The 17,839-nt window shown below is 36.5% G+C and overlaps 1 protein-coding gene and 1 non-coding gene across 6 annotated transcripts in view; both read right to left on the bottom strand.

Moving 5' to 3' along the window:
- Positions 1-17,839, bottom strand: part of FHIT (fragile histidine triad diadenosine triphosphatase) — a 1,378,910-nt gene that overhangs the window by 880,621 nt on the left and 480,450 nt on the right. The gene's annotated exons all lie outside the window — the stretch shown is intronic.
- LOC123798844 (U6 spliceosomal RNA) lies at positions 13,736-13,842 on the bottom strand. Its single transcript, XR_006781418.1, has one exon. It is a non-coding gene; the product is annotated as a U6 spliceosomal RNA (small nuclear RNA).

The raw sequence follows: 17,839 nt of genomic DNA, 5'->3' as shown, positions 1-17,839 counted from the left end.
TCAATGAAGTCTCTTCTCTCAGGCTACAATAGAATTGCAACATCTCCCGGCTCTGGTATCTTTCTTTGACTCTTGGTCCCACAGCACCCAACTTCTGCTAGTCCTCAGGGAGTCCTGCCCTGCTGATGCATACCAAGTCTTCAGACAATGACCTACAGAGGAAAGTCCATATACACGTCTAGGTGCCTTCTCCCACGCATGTCTTTTTTCTTCAGTACTCTGCTCTGCTAGTTCTAGCCACCTGAAAGCTTCAAACTACAAATCGTGACTCCTCAGTTCACTAAAACCATCACCCAATGTTTGGCTCTACCTCCTTACTTTCTGGTCCAGGGAATGCACCTCTGGGCAGAAAACCACGGTGAATGCAAGACTTGTCTCAACTGTTTATCTCCCCTCAAAGATCAAAGTACTGCATTGCCTATTAGTAAATTTCTCTAATCAGTTGCCTCATACATTTTATCTAGTTTTATAGTTCTTCATGAAAGGATGTCAAGACTAATCACAGATGCCTCATTGTGGCTGACAGAAGAAGTCCTCAATTTTCTAAAATCACTGCCTTTGAAAACTAAAGTGCTATAACATCTCTCTTCACTCATATTTTCATCACCAACACCTGAACTTTACAAATGATTCTATTTCTCTGACCACCCACTATTATATATTGCACATGAATGAAGGATAATATATATTGAATGAATTACCCAGTCTCCTTGTTTTCTTTTAATGATTTATTTCTATGTTTGGGAGAGAGACAGAGCATGAGTGGGGGGAGGGACAAAGGGAGAGGGAGAGAGACCTGAGCCAAAATCAAGAGCTGGACGTTCAACAAACTGAGCCACGGTCTCTTTATTTTTACTCCTCTTCCCATGCTATTGGATAGCCAACTGACAGCTAATGTCTGTGTCTCAGGAACAGAGGAGGTAAGATGAAGGGAAAGGGGAAGTTCCACTTATTCCAGGAATTTTCTTTTCAAAAGCCGTGAAGATCAATTGGGCAGGAGAACACTTTTATAGTGAGGTTTGGGGATTATAAGAAAATTTCAGTTGGTCTAACTCATCAGTTTCTGGCAGCATCACCAAGACTAGACCTTCAAAGAGGTAATTATGTATTGGCTGTACCTTATGACTAAGCAGTAGTTTACACTCTTTTACAATGAATTACATCTGTCTCCATGACAGAATGTAACTTCAGATCATCAAAGAGCTTATCTAGACCAACAGCATTTAGTAACAACACTGGCTTCCAAATACACCCAGCTTGCAATAAATTTTCTTTGTACCATTTTTAGCTTCTACACGTTTGAATAAAGGTGAACTCAAAGCTAACTGAACTCTCAGAAAGAAGTCTCTAATAAGTTAAGATTAAGCAGTGTTCCTTTTCAGAAGTGGGAGAGGGCATGTGTTTAGGAATGTTCAAGGATTAGTTTGTTTCTTTTTCAATTTTTTATTTATTGATTTTATCTTAAAGGCAAAACACAATCCCTTTCTAGGGCTTTAAATACAGATCGACATTCTAAACCGGCTGCAGCTAAGTACATCATTCTTCAAAGATCAACTCAGAAAAGAAAAGGTGGCTCTGAACTTGTCACGAATCAAATACATTTAAGAGAAGCAAATGTAAATAGCAGCTAAAAATGGGGAGCAGGAGAGGAAGATTAGATCCAGTAGATGCTCCCTTCTAGGTGTGCTGAGATGTTTCCAACTAGTTTGTATATCAACATGATCAACATGGTGTGATTTTTCTTAAGTCTGTCAATCTTTCTACAAATTAGTAGATTGTAATTTCACTTCAAGTTGATTTTTCCCATGTGTATTTCACAATTCGTTGGTGATACAGAATTTAAATGGTCACTTTCCAAGAAAAGAAACAAATTCTAACCTTTCTGATAAAGAAAGTAGCAACTTTGAGAGATGAGTGAATGGATGGATAGGTGGATAGATGGATGGGTGGATGGATGGATAGATGAATGGATGGAAGGGTGGATGGATGAATAGATGGATGGATGGGTAGATGGATTTACAAGACAACCAGTAGGTCATTCATTATTTATTTATTTGCTCAACAAGTTTTTGGTGAATACTACCAGGCTAGGATCTGAAGTGAACAAGTTAGAAGTAGTCTCATGATAGAGCTTGCGGTCTACCAGGTACAAATGGAGGATTCCAGATAAGCAAACATGTCTACTATGTCACCTGGAGAATGTAACCAAAATGAGTTCTCCAACAACTTAACTGGCATCTATCTGCAATTATATATGTGCCAGGTAAGCTAAGAAAAGGCCTGGGGGGCCTGGGGGGCTCAGTCGTTAAGCGTCTGCCTTCGGCTCAGGGCGTGATCCCGGCATTGCGGGATCGAGCCCCACATCAGGCTCCTCCGCTGGGAGCCTGCTTCTTCCTCTCCCACTCCCCCTGCCTATGTTCCCTCTCTCGCTGGCTGTCTCTCTCTCTCTGCCAAATAAATAAATAAAAATCTTTAAAAAAAAGAAAAAAAGAAAAAAGAAAAAGAAAAGGCCTACAACCTCTCCTGGACATGCTTTGGAGACCAAATAGGTTTTGATCATGACCATTCCCTATAAATCCTTATGTATACCTTCCAAATTCAAGAAAAAACAAGGAGATATCACTATTACAAATCTCCCACCAAGAACCCATTCATTCCAACCAAACAGATAAAAACCTGTGTTATGCTTCCTTTTGCCTTTTTTTGTTTGTTTGGAGAAGATTGAAGTCTGATACAATTTCACCATATTAACCTTCAAGGACACTTGTTATAAAAGCTGTTAATGTACATTTTTTGGCATATAAAATCATATCCACCAAATCTTTTGTCTCTTTTGGAACATACTTCTGTTTTCATCTATCAATGGCATGTTATCATAGATGCCAATCTATTGGGCAAGGAAGTAGGAGAAAACAAACAATAACTGCAGAACCACAAGGTATATTATACATCACCATTCAGTGGAAGGCAAAATTAGCAAATATGAGCTCTGCTACTTTGGCCATTCAACTGAAAGATTTTTCTGTAAGGAGTCTCCAAAATACAGTCAAAATCTAGAGGTTAACAATCTTCGTCCTTTATCCTGTCCTTCCTGCTGCAAGTTACACAAATGGAATCAGTTATCCATAAGAAAGACCAGGGTTGGGACCAGGGGGTAGTGTAAATAGATTATAATCCTAAATTGCAAAAGGTTTGTCATTTCCAAGCGTCCCTGATTCCACCCAAAGAGTGGCTCCAGCCTGTGCATGATGGCTATCTGTAATGGAGACAGAAAGCCCTTTCTTTTTAAGAACAGAATTAACCATTTGTTTCTTTCTGCTCATCCCCCAAACTCTTCCTGTCCCAGACATACCAGTGACATAATAAATATCACCTTATTTTCTGTCTTTAAGACTTTTATATTTATAGGCAACATGGAAACTGATATATGGTCTTCAACAAGAAATGATTTGCAAACTTTCACTTGTAACATAACGATACAGCAATGATCAGCCAATGATAATAATGATAATGATGATAATGGTTAGATCCTAACTTGTGCCAGGAACTGTGTTAGGCTCTCTTCATTCATTATCTCATTCAATTCCTACAATGCCCATATGACTTATGTATTACTTTCTGTAGCCCCTTTAAGCACTTTCACACAGAAATCCGTCCTTCCCTTTCAAGCATCTGCAGAAGTTGGCAATATAGGAACAGGCAAAGGGATAAGATTCTGTCCAGTTGGGAAAAACAACCATAATCTTCATTAAGACCTACTCATTTTAGAATGAGGCCAATGAAGCTGTTAATTATGATTATGAGAGTAATATCCACTCACTGCACCCAATTTGAGAGTTACAGCGTATCATTTTAAAAATCATAATTATTCTATCACTCAGAGACAAACATTGATAATGTTTTGATATTTCCCAGTCTTATTTATGTGTGTGCACTCACTTTCTTCTGTTTGTTGATTTTTAAAAATCAAATACAGATCATATAGCAATGTAATTTGGATCTTTTTTCACTGAACATTATACTGTAAGTATTTCCCCCATTAAATATACTTTTTAATGGGGAGCCTGGGTGGTTCAGTCGTTAAGTGTCTGCCTTTGGCTCAGGTCATGATCTCAGGGAACTGGGATCAAGCCCTACATCAGGCTCCCTGCTCGGCGGGAAGCCTGCTTCTCCCTCTCCCACCACTCCCTGCTGGTGTTCCCTCTCTCACTGTGTTTTTCTCTGTACAACGAATAAATAAAATCTTTAAAAAAAAATACACACACATATATATTTTTTAAAGATTTTATTTACACACACATATATATATATTTACTTTTTAAAAAGATTTTCAAGTGCTACCTTATGTACCATAATTTAAGAATTCCCAATTTATTGACAGATTATATAATAGAGTCTTTAATTATTATATAAATAACGTAATACACAATTATAATGATTCTGTCTGCATAGCTTTTCCTTCTGAAAGATTTCTAGAAATCAGATTACTGTATCAAAAATATAAAAGCTTCCTTTTTCTAGGGAAGCTGTCCCTATGCACAATTTCACCATGTAAGAATTTACCATCTCCAGATCTAAGTAGTAGTATCATTATATTTAATAACTTGACAACTAGGTGAAAATGATTTTGTTTTGCATGTTTTATGTTTTTATATAATGGTATCATATTGCATTCTTCTGCAACTTGCCTTTTAAAAGTTTAACTCAACATAATATTTTTGAGATTTATCTCTGTTAATATATGCTATCATTCATTCTTTTTGCTTTTTAAAAATCATCTCTTGTACTAATGTTTAATAATATTTATTCATCAACTATTATTGGAATTTATATTTTCCTGAATTACAAAAAAAAAATGCTATCGTAAGTATCTGGAACACATCTCTTTGGGCAAAAGAGTCATGGGAGATACACCTGTCTTCAACTTTACTGGATGATGCCACATTATATTCCACAAGGGCGGTTTGCCCCATTAATGAGAAACCCTGTTGTTCTACAACCTCACCAACACTTGGTATTATTAGATTTCAAAAACTTATTTTTCCAATAAGATGCATGTAAAAAGCTATGGTATGATGGTTTTAATTTACATTTCCTGATCACTTTTCAGGCTGCACAGCCCTTCATTCATTTATTAATTGGCCATTTCTGTTACTTCTCCAATTTATGTTTGTTCAGAATCCTACCCATATTTAATTCATTTTTCAATTTCTGATTATTTAGGTATGTTAACTCTTTAAGTATCTCATGTTACTTTTCTGCTGTTAAAATTCAGGAAGTATAAGCATACCTTGTAGAATGTTGTCTTGATTAACATTATCCTGGTAAAACGCCTCTTGGTTTTTAAAAATCCAATTTTCATAATATACAAAATTTGCCAATGGTCATGTAGTAAAAATTTAGATTTATGACACCAAAACTCAATAGAAAAATTTCTACAAAATGACATACAGGAAAAGTGTCACGAAACTTTTCAAATGCATTCAGCAGAATGTCAGAATCATGTGTAGATATTTTGAAAAGCATACTGAGTGTCAACACAAGGAATACGCATTGCAGATACTGCCCATGCTTAAAGGCCACGAAAGCATTGGTGTGAGCCCCACTTTGCCACGGGGTGCTTGAACTGCAAACATTTCCACACTGCCTTTCACAGTTAGCTCTTCTTTTTGCTTCCTGTCGGAGTCCTCAAAGAGGTGAGAACATATTGAAGACAATTACAGAGATGGAGGCAAAGCAAGTGAAGAAAATTATTACATATGAAGCATGCAAACCAAGTATTTCTTAACAGCCATATTAATTGTTGCATGATCAAGAATACGATTTTTAAGTATCTTAAATCCTAATATGATAGTTTATTGCTCAACCATGGGCATTTTACTGTTTTACTTACATTTCATGAAATTGGTTGGGAAGTTTGGCTGATATATAATACATTATCACTTTTGTCTTTTAAAATAATGGGCAATTGTCTCCTGGAAACCACTGTTGGGTGAAACATCGCAGCATCAGGAATGAATTAGTTAACATCAAGCAAGTGGTGTCTTTCTTTTTTTTCCTAGCATGTTCCCTATCTATTACTCTTTGCTTTCTTTCTTTTTTTTTTTTCTTCTATTTTTACACATTTCTCACTTATGTTGGTGTGACGGGTATGACCCTATTTTACAGATGAGGGCACTGAGATTCAAGGAGGTCTATAGGTAGCTGTATTAGTTTCCGGCTTATGGCTCCTGTAAAAATTAACACAAACTTGGTTCTTAAAACAACAGAAATTTATACTCTCACAGTTCAGAAGCCAGAAGTCTAAAATCAAGGTATTAATAGAGCCATGCTCCCTCCAGAGGTTTGAGGAGAGGTTCCATTCCCTGGCTCTTCCAGCTTCTGATGGTTGCTAGTATCCTCTGGCTTGAGACCACATCACTCCAGGGCCTCCATGGTCACAATACCTTCTTGTCCATGTGTCTCAAACTTCCCTTTGCCCTCTCTGATAAGGATACTTGTGATAGAATTTAGGGCTCCCTGGGATAATCCAGGATAATTTCCTCATCTCAAGATTCTTAACTAAATCACATCTGCAAGGACCCTTTTCCCAAATAAGGTCACATTCACATGTTCCAGGAATCTGACACAGATACTTTCATAGGGACCATTTTTCAGCCTGACACATTGGCTCAAAGTGACATAGCAGGACATAGTGTAGACGAATACAGATGTAGGACTTGCGGACTCCAGAGTTCATGTTCTTTCTGTTCCATGTGCTGTCTTCCATCAGATTGTGTGACCTGTCATCCCTGCCCCTCCTCACACCTCATATTAAGAGAAAGTCTGCCCTACCATAGAGTAAGATCAATATTCTGGACCCTTTACTCCAGCTCCATGGACCTTTCCAAGGAGAGTCTGAAAAGGTTGAGCTGCCCATTAACACACTTCATCCTGCACCTTGGCTTCCTTTTCCAACACCTTCAGCTTCCTAAACCTAGTTTAAGAACCACACTAGAGCACCAAACAACCTTGCCGACAAGAATTATTATATCCTTCCCACTCATACTAGTTTCTCAAAAGCCCCCACAATTCTGTAGTATAATAGAAGGAAAAATATGAAATATCATCCTCTTTCTTTTTTCTAGACTTGCTACTTGCTGTGACCTAGGGAATGAAAATGGACAGCTGAAAGCAACCATGCTATATCTCCCAAACTGTCCTTGAACATTCAGTTTGAAGGTTAGTCACTTTTTTGCTTTTTTTCAAGAGATTGCTTGATGTGGAAAAAATAGAAAATGTGATATTTCCATCTGTCTAACATGTGGGGTCAGTAAGATCTACAGGGTCTTTTCTGTACACATACTTTCCCCTTCCTTCTAGGAACCATGATTTCCATCCACATAGATTGCCTGGAATTCAATCCATCCTCTCTTTTCAGTCTACTAGAGTTACCATTATACTGTTTCACATAAGACATGGAGACCTTGTCGTTTTATAGGCCAATTTACAAACTCTCCCATTCGAGTTGTCATCAGAATAATATCTATATGCATCACAAACCCCACAAGACAATGCTTTTACTTTTACTTAAATAGACATGTAGTTTCTAAGAAATTAAGAAGAAAAAGGGGCTTTCATATTTGCCTCACTACTTACAGTGTCTATCGTACCTCCTCCTCACCTGAGGAGTCACATTTTCCATTATTTCCTTTCATCCTGAAGAACATCCTATAGCATTTCTTGTAGGATAGGGTGGTCTGCTGACAATAAATATTCCAGTTTTTCTTTATCTGAAAGCAACTTTATTTTGCCCCCTTTTCTGAAGTACAGTTTCATTGGATATGGAATTCTGGATTGATAGTTTCTATTCATTTCAGCACATGAAAGATACTGTCCCACTGTCTTCTAATTTTTATTGTTGCTGAAGGTAGGTTCGTATTTTTTCGAAATGTGGTTCCCTTGTATGTTGTATGTTGTTTTTCTCTGACTGCTTTCAAGATGGTGTCTGGGATTTTCAGCTGGTTTATTATCATGCGCCTCAACATTTTGAATAGGTAAATATATCTCTTTCACCAACTTTGGGAAGCTTGGGGCCATTATTTATTCAAAAAGTTTTTATGCCTCATTCTCTATCTCCTTTCCTTCTGGGACACTAACTACCAGTATGTTAAAATTCTTGCTATTACCCCACAGGACCCTGAGACTCTGGTTGGGGTTTTTTAAATCTTTGTTTTCCCTTTGCTCTTCATAGGGAAAACTTATATTTATCTATCTTCAAATTCACTGGCTGCTTGTAGTCTGTGTGTTCCAAGGGTCAGCCAGTAATGTGGGTAGAATTTATACTAAGAATCTATGGTTCTCTCTGTCTGCCTTTCTCCTTTCTGAAATTGCCCCACCACTTTCTAATAGCTACAGTCACCCCAAACTCTGTTCTGGTTTTTCTGGCCAGAAAGACTGTGGTTTTCCCACTGGAATGTTTTAGCTACCCTATACAGTACTGACTACAGTGTGACCTCAGGATGGGAAACTTGACCCATGCCAATCTCCTCTTCCAGGTGTCAACTCCTCTCCAGAGGCTATCTGCCTTTTTTTTACTCTACACATACAGAGAATTGATTTGTTTGTTTTGTATTTTGGTCAGAGTTTATAGTTGATTTCTGTGGAAGTTTACTTGATTGTATGGGAAGCAGAAATCACTATTTCTTATGTTTTAACTTTGTTATGTTTTCTACATTAGTCCTGACAAGTTCAGTAATGTTGCATGAACAAATAACTCCTAGAACCTTAGGGGTTTAAAAAAACACAAAGGTTTATTTCCTGATTTATAACTCATGTCCATTTCCCAGATTAACAAGGGCTCGTGTCATCCTCACTTAAGGACACAAGCTGGTGACCTTCACTATCTACTTATCATCCTGACAAGGGGAAAAGGGGAACATGGTAAAAAATGCACTAGCTCTTAATGTTTTTGCCCAGAGCCAACTTATATCACTTCAGTTCACATTTCATTTGTCTAGAGCAAACATGCGGCCTCACTTAAATTCAAGTGGGAAAGGAAGTGTACCCATTCGATTTGTCCAGAAGGAGGAGAACTAAAATATATGTGAATGAGCCTGAAGGCTACCATCATGTCATCTCATATGGATTTTTTCACTTTCACAAGGTCAATCAGTCAATTTATTTCCTCTATGTATTGTGCCTTATATAAGAAGAACTTCCCCAAGATTATAAGATCCCAAGGTTATGAGATGTCCCTTATATTTTTCCTCTAATGTATTTAAATTTTTTGCTAAAAGCCATTTAGCTCACTAGCCTAACTGGAGGTGTGTGTGTGTGTGTGTGTGTGTGTGTGTGGTAATATGTCTAACATGTTTTTCTACATGGATAGCCAATTGTCCCATTTACTGAAAGGACATCCCCCCTCCATCAATTTAAAAGATTTTATTTATTTATGTGCCAGAGAGACAGCCAGCGAGAGAGGGAACACAGCAGGGGGAGTGGGAGAGGAAGAAGCAGGCTCATAGCGGAAGAGCCTGATGTGGGACTCGATCCCAGATCGCCAGGATCACGCCCTGAGCAGAAGGCAGACGCTTTAACGACTGCGCTACCCAGGTGCCCCTGCCCCTCCATCAATTTAATATTCCAATCTTATCAATAAAATAATTTTATGTATATATGGATCTGTTTTAATACCCCCATTTTAACGAATGATGTATTTGCCTGGTATATAACCCCACAGTATAAATATTTTAATTTTTTAGTAGGTAAATACCCCATTATGGTTCTTCTTTTAAAATAAATCTTGTCCATCTTTCTTTCAAAAACTATTCTAAAGTATAGTCTTTTCCCTTTTAAAAACTAGAAGATGCTTACAAGGTCCATTAAGAAATCCTGTTGGGATTTTGATTGTGATAGTACCGATTTTAAACGGATGTGTCTTCCCCATAGGGAACATGGTACTTCTCATCTACTAAGGTTTTCTTTTTAGGTTTATTGGTAGAATTCAACATTTTTTATATAGTTACTGTGCAGTCCATTTTAGTTTACTTGTGAATCCTACAGTTCTGAGGTCCTCATAAATGTGTAAGAACTCTATTGATATTTTACTGGGATCTTACACATAGCTACCTCTCTGAACTTTATCAGTTTTAATGGGTTTTCAGTTGAGTTTAAAAAAGACAATTATATATTTTTAAATAGCACTGGTTTATCTCTTCTTTCCAATATTTATACATCATATTTAATCTTATTACCTTTTCCCCTTAGCTGGATTCATGTTGTACAATGGCTAGCACAATGTTGAAATAGTTACAGCAAGGGCAAGCATACTCATCTCATTTGTGGCAATAAAAGGAATATTTCCAATGTTAACATTGTATAATGTATCTTGCTATAGAGGCCTCTGATATCTTGTAATATGCTGTATAAATTCATTCTGTTCCCAACTTACTGAATGAGTATTGCTTGTTTGTTGTATTGTTTAATAGAAAAGGGGACTCTATATTTATTAATTCACTACTTTTATTTTCTGTGGATTGATTTTGTTACTCTCATTTAATCATGAGAGCTCCTGGGGCGCCTGAGTGGCTCAGTTGATTAAGTGTCTAACTCTGGATTTTGGCTCAGGTCATGATCTCAGGGTTTTGAGATGCAGCCCTGTGTTGGGCTCCATACTGAGCCTGAGTGTGGAGTCTGCTTCAGATTCTCTCTCTCCCTTTCCCTTTGACCCTCTGCACTCTCTCTCTCTCTCTAAAAAGAGAGGGAGAGAGAGAGCACGTGCTCTTGGGGCTATTAATTTTCTGCTAAATACAGCTTTGGTCATTTAAATATATATAGAGAGAGTTGTCTTTTTTCTAACACTTTGTTACTCTAGGTTTGATTTTCAATTTGAACCTGTAGTTCTTTTTTTTTTTTTTTAAGATTTTATTTATTTATTTGACAGAGAGAGAGACAGCCAGGGAGAGAGGGAACACAAGCAGGGGGAGTGGGAGAGGAAGAAGCAGGCTCTCAGCGGAGGAGCCTGACGTGGAGCTCGATCCCAGAGCTCTGGGATCACGCCCTGAGCCAAAGGCAGACACTTAACGACTGCGCCACCCAGGTGCCCCTGAACCTATAGTTCTTTAAAAAATTCTTGTTTTTTCGTTGACATTACAGTTTTTCAAGTTGTTGAGCTACGTATTTAAACTTTTATTAATTTTTAGTTTTATTTCATTGTAGGCAGAGCATGTAGGCTGCAAACATTTTATGTTTCATAATACGGTTTTCTTTGAGGTTTAATATATGATCAACTTTTTTCTAAATGCTCATGACTCCTTAAAGTACGCTTTTTATTTCTAGAGAACAGAGTTCAATAAATATTTATTAAATCAGCTTTATTAGATTAAAATACTCTATGTATTCTGTGTTTATCTGACCCATAAAAGATCAATAAAATTGTATTAAATCTCATACAACAATTTTATTTTTATCAAGCTTTCCTTACATTTGTAACAGCCTTTATTTCATATATTTTGAGGCTGTTACCACATCAATGAAAATTCAAGACTATTTTATCTCCATTGTGAAGTCTCACTATTTGAAAGAAAATATAATCTTTTAGATCACCTTTAATATTTTCACAGTCTTTGACTCTATTTTGTCTAAATATTGCCAAGATTACTTTTTCATTTGTTTTGCTTTTGTCTGATACATCTTGTCCATCTTTTTTTATTTTTGTTTTTTGTTTGTTTGTTTCTTTTAGTCATAATGAGTCCTCTTTGTTTTAGGTATATCTCTTCTCAGTAATCTATGGTTAGATTTTGCTTTTTCACTAAAAGAGAGAGTCTTTGTATTTTAATAGACTAGTTTAATGATTCTTGTATAATGATTCAGCTTCAGAAAATGCTTTCACACCCACATTTGTTCTTCGTATCATGTAAGGTACATGGGAAATGTCATTCCTATTTTACACATGAGAAAATTTAAAACCAAACTGGTTAAATATATTTCCCACAGTTATTTGGGTAATATGTGGCAGGGATAAGATTTAACCAAAGGACCCCAAAACTAAAGCCATGGCTTTTTACAAACATAATATACTTTTGTTGAACATCAATGTTCAGATGGACTAATTGGTCAAATTATCTGCCTTTTTTCAAGTAGGTGAATTTACACTAGCGTTGTCATAAATGATATATTTGGCTATACTTCTGTGATCTTACTTTATGCTTTTTGTAGTTTATGTTTCTCTGTTAATTTCTTTGCTTCATATACTTGGCTATTTAGGCCAGGTGGCACATTCTTTTCTCTCTGCATTGATTTGGAAGTCATACCTACTTTCATTTCTAATAGTGGTAACAAGTATGCCAAAAAAGAATATTAATATTTGTTGAATGCATAAGTAACTTTTAAAACTTTCAAATACTTGAAATCGTTGAGTCCGCTCCTGCTAAAATATTTATCACCATTTTATTTCCAGACTCCGTAAATGTGATCTTGGGTTTTGTTACTACTTAGTATTAAATACTGAAATATTAAGTACTTTGTATTTATTAAAGCCTTATATTACATATTTGTCTTTCAAAAGTATAGTTTTACATTTGCATTCAGTGTTATAATTCAAGTTACAATTGTTTAAATCTTGCTTATGTTTAATTAGTTACATTATTAATAATCAGTCTCTTAACATTTATTTCTCTGTTTCAGAATTCTTAAATTTGATTACTCTCTCAGTTGCCCGAACTAGTGCTTCCTAAATCTTAGTGCATGTAAGAATCTTCTACGAATACTGTTAATATAGATTGCTGCGTTCCATCCCCAGAGAGTCTGCTTCAGGAGGTCTGGGGTAGACAAGAGAATCTGTACTTCTAACTGGTCTCCAGATAATGCTGTTACTGGACTCAGAACTTCCCTTTGAATAGCACTAACCTGGGCTACACCCTTAAGCCATTTCCCTAGTGAAGAGGTGTATGCTTTCTTTTCTGTTGTGTACTTGAGAATCTCTTTCCGTTACTTTTACTAGTAAAAGACAACGTAGGTATGTTTACCTTTCTTCAGTACCCTCTCCCAAACTGTTCCAAGCAAATTTTTGTAGATTTTATAAGGTAAATTGTTTTCTTGCCCACCTGCTTGAAGGAGTTTTTCTTTATTCTTGTAATTAAAAAAAAAAAAATTGCCAAGTTGTAATAGTATAGAACCCTTTTCATTAATGTTGTCTAGAGTACGAAAAACCCTTTCAATTTGCAAACTGAGGCTTTTTTTGCTTTTGTTTTTGTTTTAGCTCGGAAGAGCTTTTATTAATTTTTGATTACTACTTCTGTTCCAATTGTTTCTGTCTCAAGAACATCCATAATTCTTAGATTTGGTCTAGTGTTTAAGTCGATGATCTCTGCTACATTTTTAATCTTCTCTATTTCATTAATTTAATTTTTTTGTCCTTTTCTCCATTTTGACAGAACTTACCAATTTTTCTTCTACATTATGATATATATGTATTTTTAAATGCTGATGTCTTTTCAGCTTCTAATGCAGATTTTCATTCTGTATTGCATTTTGGTTTCTTTATCATGTTTGCTTGATTAACCTATCTCTTTTTCCAAACCATCCTACTTTCTTTTAGCTTATTCTCTCATTTCTCTTTTTGTTTCTTGAGGATTCTGAAGATACCAAACTTCGAAATATCCTTTCATGTTCCTGTGGCAAATCATTCTGGGAGATCTCTTACTCTGAGATTCAGAGATACTGTTCCTTCTTTCTTGTCCATCAGGATTTTTTTAAAAATACAGGATGCTTCATGAATTTACATGTCATCCTTGCACAGGGGCCATGCTAATCTTCTTTGTATCGTTCCAATTTTAGTATATGTGCTGCCAAAGCAAGCACTATTCATTATGATTTTTAAAAAATTAGTTTATCATGAAAAAGCCAATATTTGCCAAGAAAGAGATGATGACTGTCTTTACTTATGTGTTACTTGAATCCCCTACAACTGGATCATAAATTGGTTTCCAGAATTCCTAATCCCAATTCCCAGTCTCTACAAGCGATTTTGTAGAGCTCCTTGGGATGCTATAGAATCTTCTAGCACCACTGCCTGGATCTGTGTCCAATCTGACTATAAAAACAGTAATTCACAGTACCCTCTTTACCTTCAGCATAGCTATAGTTCTTTAATTATGGCAGATATTGACAAATATACTTCCAAAAACATTATTGTCCCCAAGAACAGAAGGCAGAACAGTGCCCTACATCCTATTCCCTAAACGCTGTGAATATGTTAGGTTACACGGCAAAGGAGAATTAAGATTGTAGACGGGATTAAGGTTGCTAATCCTCTGACTTTAAAATAGAGAGATTACCCACTATGACACGCGTGGATCTAAGATAATCACAAAGGTCCTTAAATATAAAGAGAGAGAGGCAGAAGAGGTAGAGCCAGTGATGCAATAAAACAAAGACTCAACTAGTCATTTCTGGCTTTGAACATGGATGAGGGCCACAAGTCAAGGAATGTGGGCAATTTACAACCTGAAAAAGACAAGGAAACAAATGGCCCCCTAGAGACTTAAGAAAGAAATTTACCCCAACCAACACCTTGATTTTATCCCAATGAAATCCTTTTCAGATTTCTGATCTCCAGAACTTAAAAATAATAAATCTGTGTTGTTTTGAGCCACTATGTTTGTGGTGACTTATTACAACAGCTATAGGAGACTAATAAATGACATGCCAACTACTATTTGTGTTCTTTACGTCAACGCAGAGATAGAAATCTGCGTTAACAGTATGCTTCAAACAGCACTTATAGTGTATAGGAATTCTCACTCTTGTAATTAGTCTTTGCATGTTTCTGAACCAGGGGAATGGGGGCAACTAAAAGATTAAAGGTCTTTCCTCTTTCTAGACATAGCACAAGTGCTCCATGAGTTGAAATTGTTCATTTCAGTCCCACCAAACTTCCAATTAGTAGAATCCTCTACAGGAACTTAGAATAGCCTTGACTACAATAACTAGGTTTTGACGGTAGTAACTTTATGCACACACACACACACACACACACACACACACACACACACACTACTATCCAGGCATCAATTTAAGTTCATGTATTCTTCAATCCCTTCTTGGTGAAGGTGTTGATCCTCCTACTTCACTCCCTTGTGAGTGAATGAAAACTTAAGAAATTATACCTTTATATAAAGTGAGAATGCTTTTCTAACTACAAGAATTCTTTTTCCTTTAACTAGGTAGAACCAAGGCCTATCTATTTTACTTTTGCACAGCACTATTTTTCCTTGGGGAACGAGTAAAAGATCACATTTTTAAATGTTTCTCTCTCTGGATAGGAGGCTAGTAGGAGCAAGATTTCCATATGTTTTGATTTGCCCAAGTAGGTATTTCTCTACTTACTGGTCTCTGGAAATCACTGTGTTTACTCAAGATTTAACTCACAAGGCTAAAGTCATGGGTAAATATTAAGAGGGAATTGACAAAGGCATATTAAGTTTTAGGGAATAAACTATACTTTTCTAAAAGAAACACATTATTACAAAGTTGACACAGAACAGCTTTCTGCCTTTCGAGTACCAAAGGCCACACGAACAGCCAACACACTTCACTTGATCGTGTCCTGCAAAATTTCTGCACAGCAGATAAAGGGCCAGAGCAACACAATTTAATAAATAACACAAACTCATTCATCCATATGTACTAGATCTTAGGCCATCAGGCTTCTTATTGCTTCTACTATAAGAATCATCTTATGCTTGCATGCTGGACACAACTGTTCTGAATACATAGGTCTTTATCTGGGCCAACACTGATTGAGGGGAAGGGTCCTCTACTATTAGTCTGCAAGAGAGTCTAACATTTCCCACCATTACAACCATCAGACAAGACAAAGCCTTTTTGTCTCCAAGAGGATTAAATCAAAACACAGATAGATTGACCTTGGAGATGAGCCATTAGTCTTTGTGAGATAAATATGAATACTTGATGGTCTTATTTAATAGAGCTGCAAAGAATACCGAGGAGATTAAGCAAGCTCATATGGGAAAGACCAGAAGGCAAATGTGAGAATCATAAGGACATGGGTAGGACATAGGACACGAAGATGCTGAATTTTCTCTGAGCATGATCCTTCCCTGGTAGAGCTAAATGGTGGACTCCTCAGAATATAGATATTCTCAATAGTGTTAGCCAATGTGAACCCAATATGAAAGAAAATGAAAAGCATCATAAATCTTTAAAAACAAATACATATTTTCATTTTCATAGATACCAATGACACAAGTGGTTAAAAGCATGAGCTCTGAAGTCAAATGGTGAAGGTTCAAATCCAGGCCTGGGCCCTCACAAGAATATGATGTAACTTCTTTATGCCTCATTTCCTGCATCTGTAAACTGGGGATAATACTGTTACCTCACTGGCTACTCCGGGAGCATCAACTATGATAATGCATGTAAAGCTCCTAGCACAGTCCTAACCTCTACTAAGAGCTGAATATAACTGCCACTCCTGCTAAGGAGAGGCTGCAAAGCATTCTGGGTAAGAATAGGACTCTTGAATAACAAGACTGTCCAGGCTCTGCCATTTAATAGCAGTACAATCTTGGGTAACTTATTTAAATTATCTGTGCCTCACTTTCCTCATCTATAAAATGAGAGTATTAATAACAATTATATCAGTGTTATCTTGATGATTAAGTGAGGTAATGTTTGTAAAACATTTAGAAGAGTGTCTGGCACATAATGTGTTTGATAATACATTATTCAGCTCTCTTGGTTTTACAACTGTGATCGTGGTAAGTCAAGGGCTCTATAGTGATACTCTGGGGGTCTGTGTGGTGGAGTGGTGACAAGGAAGGTATGACCCAGCCTCACTCTGTATTCAAATAGAGCTCTTGGGCAAGATTTTCTTTGAGTAAAGGGTCCTGCTGTTTAAAAAGAAAAGAAAAAAAAGAAGAAGAAGGAAGGATGGAAGGAAGGAGACAGGGAAGGGCAGAGAAAGGGAGGTGAGGAGAAAAAGAAAAGAAGGAAACAAACCAGGGTTCTATACCAAGGGGCCCTCATATAAAATATCTATATCAGTCTGGTTTCTACAAAATATTGCATATTTTTATATGCATTATCTACCAGGTCATTTTTTATGGTTCCTTGTAGACATAAAATTCTGTTTCTTAAAAAGTGAATTTTAGTAAATTCAAATTTTAAACATACAACTTCTTAAACTTCTTTAAGGTTAATAAAAAATCTCAATAATTCTAATTTAACATTCGAATCATGAATATTCACTACAGTCAAATGAATAATAAATCACCCCTGACTTCAAGTGCTTGCCATGGAAAATTGCCTATTTCCTTAAACACGCAGAAATCTGTTTTTAAATTGTTTTTTTATTATTTTTGCTCTCGTGATGGTTGCTCTTCAAAGCAGCTAGGAAAATGTGCCATCTTCAGCATTAAGGAGCTAAAGAAGAAATGATTAAAGCAAAATATGGTGTCATTAACAAAAGGAAAGAGACAGTCCATGGATCAGAAGGCTGGGTTCTGGGACACATTTTTTAAATGTCACCAGTTAAATTTATGATATAAAAGGGAATGTTCCTTAGTCATTCTGAGTATTGTTATCTATTTGAATAATAAATCAAAAGGCTCTTTATCCATTTATGGCTGAAATTATGACCTTAGACAGGTTACTGATGTGATTTACCCCACTGATGCCAATGAAACGAAAACCCAGTGAAAATATCACGGGATGGGCTCCGTGGTCTAGAAAATTAGTGAGGCTCGGTAGAACAAACATTTTGAAGGGAAAGTATAAAATGGCACCATTGTATCAGTGAGCTCATTAAGATTTCTTTTAAATAACTACCCCTTCA

This window comes from Ursus americanus, chromosome 14 (assembly GCF_024610735.1).
Source record: "Ursus americanus isolate L20-20 chromosome 14, mUrsAme1.1.p, whole genome shotgun sequence".
Taxonomy (NCBI): domain Eukaryota; kingdom Metazoa; phylum Chordata; class Mammalia; order Carnivora; family Ursidae; genus Ursus; species Ursus americanus.
The sequence above is the reverse complement of the archived record's forward strand: the minus strand, read 5'-3'. Positions and strand labels throughout refer to the sequence as shown.